Source organism: Marmota monax, unplaced genomic scaffold, assembly GCF_021218885.2.
Source record: "Marmota monax isolate L192 unplaced genomic scaffold, Marmota_monax_Labrador192_F-V1.1 WCK01_AAM20220418_F8-fsc00035, whole genome shotgun sequence".
Lineage (NCBI taxonomy): Eukaryota > Metazoa > Chordata > Mammalia > Rodentia > Sciuridae > Marmota > Marmota monax.
The window spans coordinates 447770-467705 of NW_026691961.1; the positions used below are offsets into that span (position 1 = coordinate 447770).

A 19936-nucleotide genomic window follows, 5' to 3' on the forward strand; every position below is an offset into this window, starting at 1 on the left:
ATTTGTGCCTATCCAAAAGGAGCATAAATAATGATGCTTGGAGCTGATCCCACCATGTCAGATTGGCTTTCTACAGGGTTTGGTGGGCCATGGCACAGCATCCTACTCTACATTCATGTGTCAGAGAATCCTTCTGGAGTGGACACTGAAGCATTGGGAAGATACAGTGGCATCCCAGATGGGAATGCCATGTGAGTGCAAGGTGGTGGTACTCCCTTGAGAATGAATCATCAGCCTACCTGGGTGAGGTCCTCCATCGGCTTCAATGCACAGACCTGAAAGGAGGTCTGAAAAGAAAAGTAATTGAATGAAGCATTTTTCTAGAAAATATTGAAACCCTCAATTATATTTTACAACAAGCTGTAATCAGTTAAAGTAGATGAGGGGCCACAAAATTTTAGTGATCCTAGTCCTTCCTTTATCTGACCACTGAAGGTGCTTTCCTGACCAAACAAAATGGGGTTTGTTCTAATCAGCCTAGTGAACTTCTAGATTCATAATTTTACCCAGTGATAGTTATTGAACATAAGATCCCAAGTACAACACATTTTTTTAAGTTATGAGGCTTCTTGTTTATTTAGTTTTATTAAGTTGTGCTAGTGATCAAACCTAGTGCCTCACCTGTGCTAAGCAAGCACTCTACCACTGAGCCATAACCCCAGCCCCACAACACATTTTTAACACAAAGATATCTCTGCATTTTCCTTTTTAGCTTACTACCTGTGTGTGTGTGTGTATGTGTGTGCACGTGCGTGCGTGTATGTTTGTGTGTGTGTTTGTGTATGTAAATATATTTTTTGGGAGGTGGTACCAGGGATTGAACTCAGGGGCACTCAACCGCTGAGTCACATCCCCAGCCCTATTTTGTATTTTATTTAGAGACAGGGTCTCACTGAGTTGCTTAGCACCTTACCTTGCTTTTTTGCTGAGGGTGGATTTGAACTCATGATCCTCCTGCCTCAACCTCCCAAGCTGCTGGGATTTCAGGTATGTGCCACTGCACCCAACATACCCAGTATATTTCTTTGCATGTAAATTGTCTTTATCTTGGTGCAGTTTAAAAAATATAATTCATCCCTGACCAACCAAATCAGCAGCCAGGAGCATTGGCATTGCTCTATATCTCCTCCCCTCCTCCTCCAACCCCTCCACCTCTGCCTCCACTCCCCCTCTTCCAACTCCTCCTCCCAACCCCTCCCTCTCCCCTCCTCTACCCTTTTCTTCCCCCTTTTCCATCCTCCTCCAATTCCTCCTCCCCTTCCTCCACCTCCACTCTCCCCACCTTTTCCTCCTCCACCCCTCCTCCTCCCCCTTCTTCCCCTTCTCCACTCAGTTCCTCCTTCTCCACTCCCTTTCTTCTCCCCTTCTTCCTCCTCTTCCACCTCCTTCCTCCTCCTCCCTATTTCTTCTTCACCCCCTCCTTCTCCTGTACCCCAATTTTCCTCTGCATTGCCCTATCCTTGGATCCCAGCTTCCCCCTACCCCTTCCTGCCCACTGTCTTTTCCCTAGGTAGCCTCATTCCTGCAGGGTTTCCTTTCACCCCCACCAGTGGCCAAAGACTTGAACACTCAAAGTCCACCTCCCTATAACTCTGCTCAACATGGACACCAGTGTGATGGAAGGAGGATTAAATGTCACTCTCAGAATTCAGTTACTTATGTGTGGAAAGGAAGATGCATTATCATTGGAAAGGAAGGAGAATCAGTTAAGATGTGGGAGGAGAGTACTGCACGTATGAACTTTGCTGAGGGAACTGTCCTGAGAGAATGGTCACTATGGCTGGACACATGAATGTCACCTTCAAAGCTTTGCTATGATCATTGACCAACTAGACATTAGCAGTTTTGTGACAAGTAGCACAGCTGCCCATAGACCCTGGTGGTGGTCCCTGCTAGTCAGTGTGGCTCCCTCATTGGAAAAGGTGGTTGTGAGATGAAGGAGATTCGAGAGAACACAGGGGCTCAAGCCCAGGTGACAAGGATATGCTCCCCCAATGCAGCAGGGTGGGCATCCTGCAATCCATCAATGAGTGTCAAACAGATGTGTACCATCATGTTGGAGTACCCCCACGGCATTGGTAATCTCATATGCCCAAGCTGCCACCTTCTGCAGTCCTCTTTGCAGGGGGTCAGGACAGATACAGCACAGGCAGTGACAGTGTGAGCTTTCCCCACAGTACCCTGTTTATGTGCTTCAACCCTGATATGGAGGGACCCTTGTAGAGACCTGTGCCATTCAAGGACAGTCTGCCATTCCAGAGGCAGCTAAGCTGTACCAGTTGGCAATGCAAGAGTCTCATTGTCCTCTGATGTGTGGCAACACCAGATTCAGCGGCATTGAATCCAGCTCTCCAGAGATGAAAGGCTATCAGGCAGGTTTGCATGCACTTGTTCAGGTTACTCATAAACTCAGTGTCCCAAACAACTTGATTGGCTGCACAATCAGGTTGCAAGGTGCCAAAATATTTGAGATCCTTCAGATGTCTGGAGCACAGATGAAAATTCTGAGCCCAGTGGAAGGATCTGCTGATTGGCAGGTTAACATCCATCACTGTATCTGCTGCCAGCATTAGCCCAGCTCAGTATCTCATCAACCTCAGGCTTTCCTCAGAGAGGAAGTTGTATGGGGAGCTGCTTGAACAATGTAGATTGACCCCTAATCCTTTTCAGTTGTTCACCACCACCCATGATCCAGTGTAGTTTCTGAACAGTCAGCAATTCCAGGATTTATAGTTTGTAAATCTTCAGTTTCTATACACTTTATCAATCACTCATGATTTATTTTATTTGTTCTAATTAGTCATGCATGACAGCAGAATGTTTTTAACTCACTGTACACAGATGGAGCACAACTTACCATTTCCCTGGTTGTACATGATGTAGAATCACCCATTCACGCAATCATATGTAGCTAGGGTAATAATGTCCATCCCATTCCACTATCTTTTCTATCCCCTTTCCCCCTCCCCTCTTCTCCCTCCCTTTTGCTCAATCCAGGGTTTGAACCCAAGGGTGCTTAACCACTGAGCCACATCCTCAGCCCTTTTTTACATTTTATTTAAAGACAGGGTCTGAGTTAATTAGGGCCTAGCTAAGTTGCTGAGACTGGCTTTGAACTCTCAATCCTCCTGCTTCAGGGTACTTAGCCACTGCGATTAGAGGCATATACCACTGCATCCAGCTGACACCTGTATGTCTCATCCAAATAGAGGTGAATGGGCCCTGGGCAGGTGCCCTCTCTCCCTGCTCTCCCCTACCTCTGCCTGGAAGGGAGTGCACTACCAAATATTTCTGTCATTCCTTATAGTTTGACCATCTTGGTGAACCAGAATTTTACTTGTTTCTGTCATTGAGTTTTCAGCAACTTAGTGTTACCATTAATGCTCTGTTACTGTAATGCTGTAACGTGTATTGTGTGGTTTCTCTGCCTCAGTTGATAAGACTCCTATTACTGTCTGAGTTGGTGAGTCTCAGTTCCCTCCCACGTTCCTGCTTCGGGAACCTAACTTTGTTTCCAGTTTAATTTTTAATTTCTTAACCATTTCATTCTTTTAAAAATTTTGTCCCCAAGTGCACACACTTCATGAATGTACACATTGAAAAAACATTGTCAGGTTATAGATTATGGATAAATTCAAATTACTAGAAAATTCCAGTACAGTACAGTACATCTTACTGTTAATACATGTGTGTTTATCCCTTATTGTGGTTTGTCTGGTCACTGGTATGGTTCACTTGGTCACTTGGCTACCTCAGTCGTGGGGGGTAGAGACGCAGAGTCAACACACAGACACCGGGAGCTGGTGAGAGAGCTGGCAGGTGGCAACCTCAGTGACCTCTAGCGGCTCGTTTAATGCGGAACTGATTGCAATTGATATAGAATGCATCTTCCAATCATACATAAGCAAGCAGGTTATGCAACATCTAGAAACCAATCATCTTATGTCTAACGTAGCTGCACTATGAGGAAGCGCTAAATATTGCTATGCAGTGGAAGGCAGATTGGTAGGGTCTTTGTCCCTTTGAGAGGGGGCCTTATGAGTTGGGGTTTCATGCCCTGAAGCACCCAACTCTTGGTTTCCTGGCCTTGTAGCCTGGCAACGCTGACCTCAAGCACTGAGGATGTGGTTTCACAGACGGCTCACTAGGGCAGAGTGCCCCATCCTGCAGGTGTTCCTGTCAGGCCTGTTGGAGTGGAGGTTTTCCTAGCATTCTGAGCTGCTCGTAGCGGCTAGCTGCAAACCGAAAGTTATTCCAACATTTTATACTGTCTATCCTTGTTTATTTCCATGTGCCTATATATTGCTTTTTACTGAATACCATTTGCATGAGCATTTTTCCAAGTACTTCTTTGTTCTTGGAAATTTTTTAAATAATTTTCTCATGTCTAATTTATTTGTGAGGTTATTTCTTTTTCCATTTAATATTCCCTGCATATGATTTCATTTTTCTTTGTAAAGACTTCAGACATTTCCCCTAAGGTAAGGCAGCCTTCTTGTACCGAATTGCAGTTTGATGGAGGGACCTCATTTTTAATAGATGTGAGTGTATCACTCACTTCTTTTGGAATTCTTTAATCTTCTTATTAAGAAACCTATAGGACAAGGGACATGGTGGGTTCTGAGAGATAAATCATTAAGTGTCCTCTCCTGGCCACTGGGGAATGAGCCCTTCTGAGGCCACATTTCAGCAGTCAGATTCTGGAGCCAAATTTGGAATGTGTTTACTCCTCTGCAAGTTGGTTTTTATTCTGAACAGTGGGAGAAGCAAGCTCCTTACCTAAGCCTGTTCAAGTGCTTGCATTTTTTTCACTGACTTCTTTTTATTATTGCCATATAATTACTTTTCATGCACTTAATAATTATATTTCCTGATATCTTTTTATTTTCTTGACTGGAAATGTGTTGACAGAGTTAAAGTGTGAGGAGGACTTGGCCATGCAGCCCCAGTCACGAATTCCCAAGTATTGGATGCCTGGCTCTCTCCTTTCCATTCTGGCCAGACCTGGCACCCACCTTCTCTGATGTCAGCATTGGCTGCCTTGGACACCAAGGCTGAAATTTCTCAACATGCTTGTAACTCTGTGCCTAGAAGAGCAGGAAGCCAACCAGGCCTGCTTTGGTAAGGAAAGCTCAGCGCTACCTAAGTGGAAATGTCCCCCCAGTGGGGCAGATCCCTTTGCAGGGTGGAAATAGTGCCTGAAAAAGAGATTTTGCAAAGACCCTGTCCTTCTGGCTTATTTATCCAGGAGGCTGATACATCTTCTGACTCTCAGGTTCCAGAGTGTGCATATGTGAGCTGGGGTGAGAAAGGGGTCATGTGGAGCCCTGGCCACTCTGTAGGCAGCTGGTGAGAGATGGTAGATATACACAGTCTCAGAGTCCTTCATCTCTCATCCTCTGCAGCTCAGAATCCATCTCCAGGACTGTGTCTTCTCTGTTGCATGAGGCCCAAGTGGCTCTGGCTCAGGTCTCCCTGTGACTTGCAGGTGCTAATGAGATCCTTAGGAAGGATGTCAGAACTCCCCAGAAGGCAGGAAATGATGAGTGTGTGGGGCCAGGACTGCTCAGGGAGGTGGGCTGATTACAACTGGTGGGAACCAGCTGTGGCTGGACTCTGGCCTTCCACTGTCAGCTCCAGAGTCAGCCAAGCCAGACCTGAGTCAGATGCTGCTACAGCTCAGTCTTGGTGCCTTCAGGCCATGGTGTAGGCTGGTGCAGGTGGGTTCCTAGTGTGCTGCCTGGTCTGCAGCCCCTTTGGCAGAACCTGCTCTGTGCAGCTTGATGCCAGCCCAGCACCTCAGTGAGCATTGAAGACAGAGGGCCTCAGGGGATCCTGCCTCAGGTGTGGGCTCCTGTGTGGAGGGTGCTGACCCACGGGGTCCATGCTCCTCTTTCTTTCCAGTAGTCCCCCTGCTTTCACCAACCTAGCCCTTGCTGTGGCTGTCAGTAAGTCCTTAAAATTCTTGCTCTGTCCTCACCTTTACAGAATCCACCTCCCCAGAATCACCAATTCTTTGCTCTTCACACTTCATTCACCTGGGCACAGCATCAAAGATGATTTTCTTTGGCGAATGTGCCCTGTGGTGAGAGCAGAGAACACTTACCTGGAACTCCACTGTTGAAAGAGTTTGTGCCTCTCTTCCATTATCTTCTCCAGGCATACGTGATGTAATGTCTTTGGGTAGAAATTTCCTTTGATAATTCAGAGGGTCCTGTCTCCTCAGCCACTTTCCTATTCTTTCCTAGGGCTGCCCAAAGGTGCCCACAGATGCCTTGTGTCCTCTAGGTTACAGGGAATTTCACTTCCTGGGTCAGCTCCTCCTAGAAGACAGTCTGAGGTATGGGGTGCCAACTCTTAGGGGAGAAGTTGGGGTCCCTGGGCCTGAGGAATCTCCAGGAGCAAGACTCATCTAGACATATCCCTCCTTGAAACATTGTTTCCCCAAGCCCTGTCCCCATTCCTTGGAGACAGGTGGACAGTGAGCCTGTGGATGCTGGTGCTGAGGGGCCAGGTCAGCAGTGATTCCTGCCCTTGCATTCTCTCACAGTTGTGTAGGAGGAAAATTCTCCCAGAGCATAAGGACCACCCACCCCAGTGCAGTGCTGTGCAAACCTGAAAGCCTCATAGACTGGAGTCATGGTCCAGGTCTCCTGGGAGGGTGATCAAGGAGTGTTTCAGTGAGCAGGACCAGGTGGAAGGATGTCCAGCTGGCAGGGACCTTACCTGCCTTTGAGTCTGACATGTTGGTGCTCCCTCAGCCCCAGCCTTTTCTGTTTATCACTTTGAAATTAACATGCTCACTTCTTAGAGACACATATTTTCCTTAAATGTGAAATGAGCAAGGTAAAATATTCTAAAGGAGTAAAAAAATGTAGATTTCAAAAAAATACTTATTTTTTTTCTATTTGATACAAATTCTTACGTACCATTTTGCTTCCTCTGAGCATGTGTAGAAAGTTTCTGAGACCTCACCCCTTTTTATAATTTGATTTCAAATGAAATTGCAGGTCTTTACTCAGGAATGCTACTAGAGAAAAGAGAAAAAAGCCCATCTGTCATTGTTGCTGAAGAAAGTGATTATATATCCACAAAAGGTTGGTAGTAAGTTCAGACTACAAAGATCCATGAGAGTATTGGTTGCTTTGTGCAGTGAAGAACTCCTCCTGATGGTGAATAAGTCTATTTTGCTTCCTGTTTTCTGAACTTGGAAGATTAACACTAAATTCTATGTGACAAACATAGCAATATCAAAATATGATTATTTGTTTAGAATTGATTCAGTATCATAGAATTTATTGATTCTCTATCTTTGATATTAAATCACCTCTCTGTTGTCTGAACAGGTTTTTATGAGAACATTAATAACATTCTAATAAAACATTCAGGTATCTTTCATGATCTCATCTAATTCCAATTCTCTCTCATATGCCCCCTCCTAATAGCATCCCACTGGGAGTTGACCTTGTACCTTGTGAATCTGGGGGTTTACATGGACCTCAGTCTATACTTCTTGATACTGTTCTCTACAAGCTGTTTGAGACGCCTGGACATTTTGGCTACTCTTAGATATTTGTCTACTATTTCCACTTGTAGAAATACTTATCTGAATTTCCTCAACAAAGCCAACCTGGTCTTGGATTTCACAGAATTTAAGAAATTAAGCTAGAAAAACAATTGAGCTACTTTTCCACAATTTAATCAAAATGTATGCAATTTATTTCTGCTTTTTTCATTGTCGCTTATTTCCTATTTAGCCAGGGTGCTCGATCCAGCCATCTGTGGTCCAGGCAGGTTCCCTGGCCCGGCTGCCAGAAACTGTTCACATCATGGCATATCATATAGGCTTCACCTCAAGGAATGAGTTGGAAGTGTTGCGTGTTTCCTTTTAGAGGGGATTAAGGACAGTTTTCATTTCCTCCTTAGTGTGGTGCAGAATCCACCATGACACCCCTGGGCCATGCCTTTCCTCTGATGATGGTCAGTATCACTTCATTAGCCTGTTCACTGTTCCCATTGTGTGTGAGTTGTGGTAGACTGTTTTCCTCCAGGAGTTGGTCCACTATATCTGAGTTCACAAATTGTGTTCAGACAGTTATTCATAATATTCCTGGATAGTTCTTTTACTCCCTGTAGGATTAATAATGGTGTCTTTCATTTCTAAGTTTCTTTTTTCTTTTCTTTTTTTAAAATTAAATTATTTATTCTAATTTGTTATACATGATGGCAGAATGCAATTCATTTCATGTTACACATATAGAGCACAATTTTTCAAGTCACTGATTATATACAAAGTATATTCACACCACTTGTGTATTCATACATGTACTTAGGGTAATGTTGTCTAACTCATTCCATCATCATTCCTCCTCCCTTTCTCCCTCCCTTCCCCTCCCTCCCCTTTCCCCTAAGTTCCTCCATTCTTCACATGCTCCCCCCACCCCCAATGCCATTATGAGTCAGCATCCTCATAGCAAAGAAAACATTCAGCCTTTGGTTTTTTTTGGGATTGGCTTGCTTCACTTAGCATTATATTATCCCAGCTCCATCCATTTACCTGCAAATGCCATGATTTTATTCTCTTTTAATGCTGATTAATGTTCCGTTGTGTATGTATACAGACTTTCCCTATCCATTCATCTACTGAAGGGCATCTGGGATGGCTCCATAATTTAGCTATTATGAATTGTGCTGCTATCAACATTGATGTGTCCCAGTAGTATACTGTTTTTAAGTCCTTTGGGTATAAACCAAGGAGTGGGACAGCTGGGTCAAAGAGTGGTCTCATTCCAAGTTTTCCCAAGAATCTCCATACTGCTTTCCAGAGTGGTTACAACAATTTGCAGTCCCACCAGCAATGTATGTGTGTGCCTTTTCCCCCACATCCACACCAACACTTATTGTTGTTTGTATTCTTGATAGCTGCCATTCTGACTGGAGTGAGATGAAATCTTAGAGTAAGTTTGATATATATTTCTCTAATTGCTAGAGAGTGTCTTTTTTCTTAAGTGTATCTGTTACAAGCATGTTAATGAAGAACCTGGTTTTGATTTTGATTCTCTATTGATTTCCTCATCACAGTTTCATTGATGTCTTTAATTATATGATAGCATCAGATGTAGGTTCTCATTTCTGTTCGTTCTTTAGTTCCTGAAGTGGAGGGATGAAGGGTTGATTTTAGTTCTTCTTTTGTAATGTAAGCCTTCAGCTCCTCTAATTCCCCCTAAGCCCTGCCTGTGCTCTCTTCCACAAAGTTTCCTAAGATGCAGTTTCAGTTCTTTTCCTTTGAAATATTCAGACTGATCCTGAGACACCCTTGACCCATGTGCTGTTTAGAACTTTGGGATTTGACCTGCAGATATCTGGAGGTCACCCAGCTGTGTTTCTGTTACTAACGCCATGGTAATTCCAGTGTTCCTGGTGCCATGTTGGGATTTGGTAGCCTTATGCACTAACACCTGTTGTGGCTGAAGGTGGCTGGTCGTGGAGACTTCCCTGCGATGTTGAGAAGGATGTGTGCTGGGCTACTGTTGGCTAAGTGCCCTAGAGGTACCTGTGGTGGGTGTGCTGTTGAGCTAGACTGACACCACGATAGCTCTTCTGTGTGCTCCAGCTGTCACTCACTATCAGACGACTGCCGCTGACTCCTCCTGTCACTGGATTTCAGGGCGTGTCCATGTGAGTCTCTCAGTTATTCATCAGGTGTTTTGACCTTTTGTAGGTGGTGCATCTTAAAGATTCAGGCAGTTGGTTTTAAGTCTTGTTAGTGAGTCTAGTGTCCATGTTTTCTCAGTAGTGGTTTAACTCAAGCATTTTTTCCATTCATGAGATGTATTTTTCTATTTCTGTGTATTCCTTATTTTGCTGCTTTTGAAAAGTGGTTATTTGAATATTATAATGATTTCTTCTCTTAAATCAGTTCCTCCCTCTATTCAGAGTTTCTTTTGTTTGATGAAAGCTATAGCCACTGTGTGTAGTGACTTGTAGATAGTTTTTGGAGACAGTAGTTTCATTATTCAATGTACTCAGAGGGTCTCTATTAGCTTGTGTTGAGCCTGAGTTTTGATGGAGTTCCGTGAGGAAATAGCTGGAAAGAAAACAGAAGAAGTAACAAGGGCTCATCTCCTCCTGTTTCTGTGGACATTTGTGCTGAGGCTGCTGCTTTAACACATGGTCGTGCTGTTTAAATCTCCTTCAGCCTCAGTTCTCTGCAGACCTGAGCCTGGAGAGAAGGCAGTGCTGAGCATTGGGTCTTGGTCCTGTCTGAAAGGATTTCTCTTGGCCTGGGTGGGCTTCCTCAGTTCCCTGGTACACTTGGGTGCTGGTGAACACTCCTTTTTTTTCTGTAGTAGGAATTAAACTCATTGATGCTCCTCCATGAGCTATATCCCTAGGTCTTTTTATTTTTTATTTTGAGGCAGGTTCTCACTATGTAGCTCAGGTTAGAATGCAACATATACTCCTTGCACCTCAGTCTCCCAAATACCTGGGATTTGAGCCATGTACCACTGTGCCCACCTGAATACTTTTTTTTTAATATCAGAGATTGAACCTGGTGGTGCTTAATCACTAAACTACAACCACAGCTTTTTATTTTTCTAGAGACAAATTCTCACTAAGTTGCTTAAGAAGTATCTAATTTCTGAGACTGGCTTTGAACTTGTGATCCTCCTACATGAGCCTGCCAAATCACTGGAATTGGAGCCATGTGCCCTCATGCCCAACCTGAATACTCTAATATTTTTCTTTCATTTTGGTGGTGCTGGTTTTTGAACCAAGGGTCTTGTGCATGTGAGGCAAGCATTCTATCAACTGAGCTATATCCCCAGCCCTGAATACTCTAATTTCTGAGAATAGTTTTTAAGTTTTTATTCTAATTTGTAATGCATTCTAGCAGAATGCATTACAATTCATATTACACATATAGAGCACAATTTTTAATATCTCTGGTTGTATTCAATGTATATTCACACCATTCATGTCTTCATACATGTACTTAGGGTAATGATGTCCATCTCATTCCACCATCGTTTTTACCCCCTCGCCCCCTCCCTTCCCCTCACTCCCCTTTGCCCTATCTAGAGTTTGTCTTTTCCTCCCTTGCTCCCCCTCCCAACCCCATTGTGAATCTGCCTCCTTGTATCAGAGAAAACATTCAGCATTTGGTTTTTTGAGATTGGCTAACTTCACTTAGCATTATGTTCTCTAACTCCATCCATTTACCTGAAAATGCCATGATTTTATTCTCTTTTATTGCTGAGTAATATTCCATTGTGTATATATGCCACATTTTTTTATCCTTTCATCTATTGAAGGGCATCTAAGTTGGTTCTACAGTTTAGCTATTGTGAATTGTGCTGCTGTAAACATTGATGTGGCTGTGTCCCTGTAGTATGCTATTTTTAAGTCCTTTGGTTATAGACCGAGGAGAGGGATAGCTGGGTCTAAAGGTGGTTACATTCCCAGTTTTTTAAGGAATCTCTATACTGCTTTCCATATTGGCTGCATCAATTTTCAGTCCCACTAGCAATGTATGAGTGTGCCTTTTTCCCCACATCTTCGCCAACACTTATTGTTGTTTGTGTTCTTAATAGCTACCATTCTGACTGGAGTGAGATGAAATCTTAGAGTAGTTTTGATTTGCATTTCTCTAATTGCTAGAGATGATGAATATTTTTTCATGTGTTTGTTGATTGATTGCATATCCTCTTCTGAGAGGTGTTTGTTCAGTTTCTTGGCCCATGTACTGATTGGGTTATTAGTTATTCTTGGTGTTTAGCTCTTTTAGTCCTTTATATACCTTTGTCTAAAATAAGATAACTGTAATTATGTGGGTTAGTCTCTGTGTCCTCTCTTCTGTACCACTGGTCTACAAGTCTATTTTGTTGCCAGTACCATGCCTGTTTTTTCCCTACTACTCTGTAGTATAGTTTAAGATCTGGTATTGTGATACCTCCTGCTTCACTCTTCCTGCTAAGGGTTGCTTTGGCTATTCTGGGTCTCTTATTTTTCCAGATGAAAGTCATGACTGCTTTTTCTATTTCTATGAGAAATGTCATTGGGATTTTGATTGGAATTACATTAAATTGTATAATGTTTTTGGTAGTATGGTCATTTTGACAATATTAATTCTGCCTATTCAAGAACATGGGAGATACTTCCATATTCTAAGGTTTTCTTTAATATCTTTCTTTAGTGTTCTGTAGTTTTCAGGTCTTCCCCATTTTGTTAGGTTGACTCCCAACTATTTCATTTTTTTTTGAGACTATTGTAAATGCGGTGGTTTTCCTAGTTTCTCTTTCAGAGAATTTGTCACTGATATATAGAAATGCCTTTGATTTAAGGGTGTTCATTTTGTATCCTGCTACTTTGCTGAATTCCCTTACTAGTTATAGAAGTTTTCTGGTGGAGATTTTTGGGTCTTCTAGGTATAGAATCATATCTTTGGCAAATTGTGCTAATTTAAGTTCTTCTTTTTCTATGTGTATCCCTTTAATTTCTTTCATCTGTCTAATTGCTCTGGCCAGTGTTTCAAGAACTATGTTAAACAGAAGTGGTGCAAGAGGGCATCCCTGTCTTGTTCTAGTTTTTAGAGAAAATGCTTTCAATTTGTCTCCATTTAGAATGATGTTGGCCTGGAGCTTAGCATAGATAGCTTTTACAGTGTTGAGATATGCTCCTGTTATCTCTAGTTTTTCTAGTGTTTTGAACATGAAGTGGTGCTGTATTTTGTTGAATGCTTTTTATGCATCTATTGAGATATGATCATATGATTCTTATCTCTAAGTCTATTGATGTGATGAATTACACTTTATTATTTCCGAATGTTGCATCCCTGGGATGAACCCCACTTGATTGTGGTGCACTATCTTTTTTATATGATTTTGTATTTGATTTTTCAGAATTTTATTGAGAATTTTTGCATCTATGTTCATTAAAGATATTTGTCTGAAGTTTTCTTATTTTGATGTACCTTGGCCTGGATTTGGAATCAGGGTGATATTGGCCTCATAGAATGAGTTTGGAAGTGCTCCCTCTTTTTCTATTTCCTGAAATAAATTGAAAAGTATCAGTATTAGTTCTTCTTTAAAGGTCTTGTAGAACTCGGCTCTGTATCCATCCAGTCTTGGGCTTTTTTTAGTTGGTAGGCTTCTGATGGCATCTTCTATTTCATTGCTTGAAATTGATCTGTTTAAATTGTGTATATTATCCTGATTCAATAAGGGCAAATCATAGGACTCTAGAAATTTGTCAATGCCTTTGATAAAATATTTTCTATTTTATTGAGTTCAAGTTTTCAAAATAATTTCTGATTATCTTCTGTATTTGTGTAGGTTATTTTTAGTGTCTTTTGTGATAGTTCCTTTTTTAATCACATATGTTAATAATTTTAGTTTTCTCTTTCCTTCTTGTCATTCGCATGGCTAATGGTCTATCAGTTTCATTTATTTTTTCAAAGAATCAACTTTTTGTTTTGTCAGTGTTTGCAATTGTTTCTTTTGTTTCAATTTAATTGATTTTTAGCTCTGATTTTAATTATTTTCTGTCTTCTACAACTTTTGATGTTGATTTGTTCTTTTTCTATATATGGATATATAATGTTATATGTTTATAAGTTATATAGTCATTTATTTGTAGTCATTTAAGTCATTTATTTGTAGACTTTTTGAAGACTCTTTGAAGGAATGAACTCCATGCAATGAACTTTCCTCATGGTGTACTGCCTTCATGGTGTCCCAGAAATTTCGATACTTTGTATCTGGGTTCTCATTTACTTCTAAAAACTTTTTAAATTCTCCTTTATGTCTTATGCAACCCATAGTTCATTCAGTAGCATATTATTTAGTCTCCAGGTGTTAGAGTAGCTTTTATTTTTTATTTTATCATTGATTTCTAATTTCATTCCATTATGATCTGATAGAATGCAAGGTAGTATCTCTACTATTTTATATTTGCTTAGAGTTGCTTTGTGGCATAATGTAAGGTCTATTGTAGAGAAGGATCCATGTGCTGCTGAAAAGGAAGTGAATTCTTTCATTGAAGGATGAAATATTCTATATATGTCAGTTAAATCTAAGTGATTGATTATGTTTTTGAGTTCTATAGCTTCTTTTGCTTTTGTTTGGAAGATCCAGTTGTTAAAGAGATGTGTTAAAGTCACCCATAATTATTGTGTTGTGGTCTATTTGAACTTGAGAGAGTTTGTTTGATAAACGTAGAAGCTCCATTGTTGGGGCATATACATTTATTATTGTTATGTCTTGTTGATGAATGGTTCCCTTAAGCAGTATGAAATATCCTTTTTTATCCCTTTTGCTTAACTTTGGCTTGAAGTCTACCTTATTTGATATGAAGATGGAAACCCCTGCTTGTTTCCGCAGTCCATGTGAGTGGTATGATTTTTACCAACCCTTCACCTTCAGTCTGTGGATTTCTTTTCCTATAAGATGAGTCTCTTGGAGGCAGAATATTTTTTAAAATAGTTTTTAGACATTGATGGACCTTTATTTTGTTAATTTATTTATATGTGGTGCTGAGAACCAAACCCAGTGCCTCACACATGTCAGGCACGCACTCTACCACTGAGCCACAACCCCAGCTATCTTGGAGGCAGCATATTGTTGGGTCTTTTAATTTAATCCAATCTGCCAGTCTATGTCTTTTGATTGGTGAGTTTAGGCCATTAACATTCAGGGTTATTATTGAGACATGATTTGTATTCCCAGCCATTTTTGTTATATAAGTTGACTTGGTTTCTTCTTTGATTAGTTTTTTCTTTAGTGTGATACCTCCCTTTGTTCATTTTTGTTGTTGTTTTTCAATTTCTCTTCATGGAATATTTTGCTGAGGATGTTGTGTTGTATAGGCTTTTGAGTTGTAAATTCTTTTAACTTTTGTTTATCATGGAAGGTTTTTATTTCATTGCCAAATTAAAGCTTAAGTTTGCTGGATATAAGATTCTTGCTTGGCATCATTTTTTTTCAGAGCTTGATATATGTTGTTCTAGGATCTTCTAGCTTCCAGGGTCTGGGATGAAAAATCTGCACAAAATCTAATTGGTTTCTTCCTATATATAATCTTATTTCTTTCTTCAGGACTTTTAATATTCTCTCCTTATTCTTTATGTTTGGCATTTTCATTATAATGTGTCTTGATGTGGATCTGTTGTGATTTTGTACCTTTGGCTACCTGTAAGCCTCTTGGATTTGGTTTTTTTTAACTCATTCTTTATATTTGGGATTTTTTTTTAGTTTGATTCCATCCCATTTATTGATTTTTTTTTACATTTTCTTTTTTTTTATTGGTTGTTCAAAACATTACAAAGCTCATGACATATCATCTTTCATTCATTTGATTCAAGTGGGTTATGAACTCCCATTTTTACCCCAAATACAAATTGCAGAATCACATCGGTTACACATTCACATTTCTACATAATGCCATATTAGTGACTGTTGTATTCTGCCACCTTTCCTATCCCCTACTATCCCCCCTCCCCTCCCCTCCCATCTTCCCTCTCTACCTCATCTGCTGTTGTTCAGTTCTCTCCCTTGATTTCCCCCCCTTTCCCCTCACAATCTCTTATATGTAATTTTGTGTAACATTGAGGGTCTCCTTCCATTTCCATACAGTTTCCCTTCTCTCTCCCTTTCCCTCCCACCACTCATCTCTGTTTAATGTTAATCTTTTCCTCATGCTCTTCCTCCCTGCTCTGTTCTTAGTTGCTCTCCTTATATCAAATAAGACATTTGGCATTTGTTTTTTAAGGATTGGCTAGCTTCACTTAGCATAATCTTCTCTAATGCCATCCATTTCCCTGCAAATTCCATGATTTTGTCATTTTTTATTGCTGCGTAATACTCCATTGCATATAAATGCCACATGTTTTTTATCCATTCATCTATTGAAGGGCATCTAGGTTGGTTCCACAGTCTAGCTATTGTGAATTGTGCTGCTATGATCATTGATGTGGCAGTATCCCTATAGTACACTCTTTTAAGGTCCTCAGGGAATAGTCCGAGAAGGGCAATAGCTGGGTCAAATGGTGGTTCCATTCCCAGCTTTCCCAGGAATCTCCATACTGCTTTCCATATTGGCCGCACCAACTTGCAGTCCCACCAGCAATGTACAAGTGTACCCTTTTCCCCACATCCTCGCCAGCACTTGTTGTTTGACTTCATAATGGCTGCCAATCTTACTGGAGTGAGATGGTAACTTAGGGTGGTTTTGATTTGCATTTCTCTGACTGCTAGGGATGGTGAGCATTTTTTCATGTACTTATTGATTGATTGTATGTCCTCCTCTGAGAAGTGTCTGTTCAGGTCCTTGGCCCATTTGTTGATTGGGTTATTTGTTATCTTATTGTTTAATTTTTTGAGTTTTTTGTATATTCTGGATATTAGGGCTCTATCTGAAGTGTGAGAGTAAAAATTTGTTCCCAGGATGTAGGTTTACCTCTCTTATTGTTTCTTTTGCTGAGAAAAAACTTTTTAGTTTAAGTAAGTCCCATTTGTTGATTCTTGTTATTAACTCTTGTGCTATGGGCGTCCAATTAAGGAATTTGGAGCCCGACCCCACAATATGTAGATCGGAGCCAACTTTTTCTTCTATCAGGCGCAGAGTCTCTGATTTGATATCAAGCTCTTTGATCCATTTTGAGTTAACTTTTGTGCATGGCGAGAGAAAGGGATTCAGCTTCATTTTGTTGCATATGGATTTCCAGTTTTCCCAGCACCATTTGTTGAAGATGCTATCATTCCTCCATTGCATGCTTTTAGCCCCTTTATCAAATATAAGAAAGTTGTAATTTTGTGGATTGGTCTCTGTGTCCTCTATTCTGTACCATTGGTCCATCTGCCTGTTTTGGTACCAGTACCATGCTGTTTTTGTTACTATTGCTCTGTAGTACAGTTTGAAATCTGGTATCGCTATACCTCCAGATTCACACTTCCTGCTTAGAATTGCTTTTGCTATTCTGGGTCTTTTGTTTTTCCATATGAATTTCATGATTGCTTTATCTATTTCTACAAGAAATGCCATTGGGATTTTGATTGGCATTGCATTAAACCTGTAGAGAACTTTGGGTAATATCACCATTTTGATGATGTTAGTTCTGCCTATCCATGAACAGGGTATATTTTTCCATCTTCTAAGATATTCTTCTATTTCTCTCTTTAGGGTTCTGTAGTTTTCATTGTATAAATCTTTCACCTCTTTTGTTAGGTTTATTCCCAAGTATTTTATTTTTTTTTTGAGGATATTGTGAATGGGGTGGTTTTCCTCATTTCCATTTCAGAAGTTTTGTTGCTGATATACAGGAATGCCTTTGATTTATGCGTGTTGATTTTATATCCTGCCACTTTGCTGAATTCATTTATTAGTTCTAGTAATTTCTTTGTAGACCCTTTTGGACTTCTAGGTATAGAATCATGTCATCTGAAAATAGTGATAATTTAAGTTCTTCTTTTCCTATTTTTATGCCTTTAATTTCTTTTGTCTGTCTAATTGCTCTGGCTAGTATTTGAAGAACTAAATTGAATAGAAGTGGTGAGAGAGGGCATCCCTGTCTTGTTCCAGATTTTAGAGGGAATGCCTTCAATTTTTCTCCATTCAGAATGATGCTAGCCTGAGGCTTAGCATAGATTGCTTTTACAATATTGAGGTATGTTCCTGTTATCCCTAGTTTTTCTAGAGTTTTGAACATAAAGGGATGCTGTACTTTGTCGAATGCTTTTTCCGCATCTATCAAGATGATCATATGGTTCTTATTTTTAAGTCTATTGATGTGGTGAATAACATTTATTGATTTCCGTATATTGAACCAGCCTTGCATCCCAGGGATGAATCCTACTTGATCATGGTGCACAATTTTTTTGATATGCTTTTGTATTCATTTTGCCAGGATTTTATTGAGAATTTTTGCATCTAAGTTCATTAGAGATATTGGTCTGTAGTTTTCTTTCTTTGAAGTGTCTTTGTCTGGTTTCGGGATCAGGGTGATGTTGGCCTCATAGAATGAATTTGGAAGAGCTCCTTCTTTTTCTATTTCCTGAAATAACTTGAAAAGTATTGGTATTAATTTTTCTTTAAAGGTTTTGTAAAACTCTGCTGTATACCCATCCTGTCCTGGGCTTTTCTTGGTTGGTAGTCTTTTGATGGCTTCTTCTTGATATTATTTTGTTGAATAAATTTTTCATTCCTTTGGTTTGGAACTCTATGCCTTCCTGTATCCCAATAACTCTTAATTTTGGTCTCTTTATGCTATACCATATTTCTTGAATGTTCTGCTCATGGTCTCTTACCATTTTCCCTGTGTGGTCTACATTGTTTTCAAGATTGTATGTTTTGTCTTCATTGTCTGAGGTCCTGTCTTCCAAGTGGTCTAATCTGTTGGTGATGTTTTCAATTGAACTTTTAATTTGATTTATTGTTTTTTTTCATTTCAAGGATTTCTGTTTTGTTTTGTTTTTAGAACCTTTGTCTCCCTATTAAAGTTATCTTTTGCTTCCTCTATTTGTTTGTGTAGATCTTTGTCAAAATCATCTTTTGCTGCCTGTATTTTCTCTCTTATATCAAGCTTTAATTCACAGAACATTTTAATTATGTATTCCTGAACTCCTTCTCTGTCATTCCTTCTGCTGTGCTGGCCATGGGTTCAAATCACGTGGCATCTTGATTTGTTTTCTCTTCTCTTGTCTTTTCATGTTGCTGTGTGTCTTCCTTCTAGCTCTGTGGATCTTAGATGTTATTCTTTTACCCTATAGGCTTATCCTCTGTAGGGATACTACTCCTTTGAGGTGAAGGACAATGTTATCAGATCCTAGTATAAAAAATATACACCCTGAAAACTGATGTTTGCTATTAAGACATTTACAGTTTGGTCACAATGTACAGAAATGGTGAATTCAATTGTTATCTACAATATACTCAGTAGATTTGTAAAAGGGTTTACAGTTTCTGATGGACAAAAAACCAAGGGCGAGGAATAGGATGATATGCTGAGGAGGTAGGGGGTGAGGAGATAGAGTTGTTGTATCTTAGGAAATATGAAAGAGAAATCTAAAGAGGAAGATTAGTAGCAGGAGAAGGGAGAGGAATATTAGTAGCAGGAGAAGGGAGAGGAAGTAAATTTGGGTAGACAAGTAAGTGGGATGACAGTAGAGTACATAAAACAAACACACATATATATTAAGAAAAATAAAAAAATGTTAAAATAATAGAAATTGGTGGAAAAAAAGAAAAAAGAAGGATATTATATAATAGTATATTACATCACAACTGTAATATACTATTCAGACATCCCAAAATTCTAATTCATGCAAAGTACTTGCTTTTTCATATGTTGAGGATGTGAGGGCGAGGGAATAGAGAGGGAGAAGAAAAAATATATATATCTTGAAGAAAGAAAGAGGTATTGTTTTGGTGGAGATCAGTATCTTTCTTGCTTCCCTTCTCATCCAGTAGGTGGGGTTGTCTGTTGTTAGGTGTTATCTCCTCCTTCAGGATGGTGAAGGTTACCAGGGTGTCACTGTGCCGGGATAGTGGCTGCTGAGGAGAGGGGGGAGTTAGAAACTGGATATCTGGCCAGCCAGAATTCCAAACTTGGAGTTGTCCCCCACTGAAGATGGTGATGAAGGTGACCCAAGAGGGAGGTGCCTGCTTTCAGTGGTAGGGTGTCAGGTCGGGTTGGGGGAGCCGACTGATGATGTTGGACGATGAATTCAGAGATGAGCTCTGTGGCTGTTGGCTGATTTCAGAGCCTCTGTGAAGTTCTTGGGTTCAGGAAGGCTACTGCATGTAGGGAACTATCTCTGCTGCTGCAGAGTTCCAAGATGGTGGTGATGGGGGAGCCCCACATTGATTGATGGGGGTCCACCTGGGAGTGGCAGCCAGAATTCCTGCTTGTGGGAATTCTGAGTGTCCTGCATGGGAGTGG

General features: G+C 40.4%; 1 pseudogene; it reads left to right on the top strand.

The window, feature by feature from the left end:
- The first annotated feature begins 1389 nt into the window (after nt 1-1389).
- On the top strand, nt 1390-2788 carry LOC124093432 (poly(rC)-binding protein 2-like; annotated as a pseudogene).
- The last annotated feature ends 17148 nt before the right edge of the window (nt 2789-19936 follow it).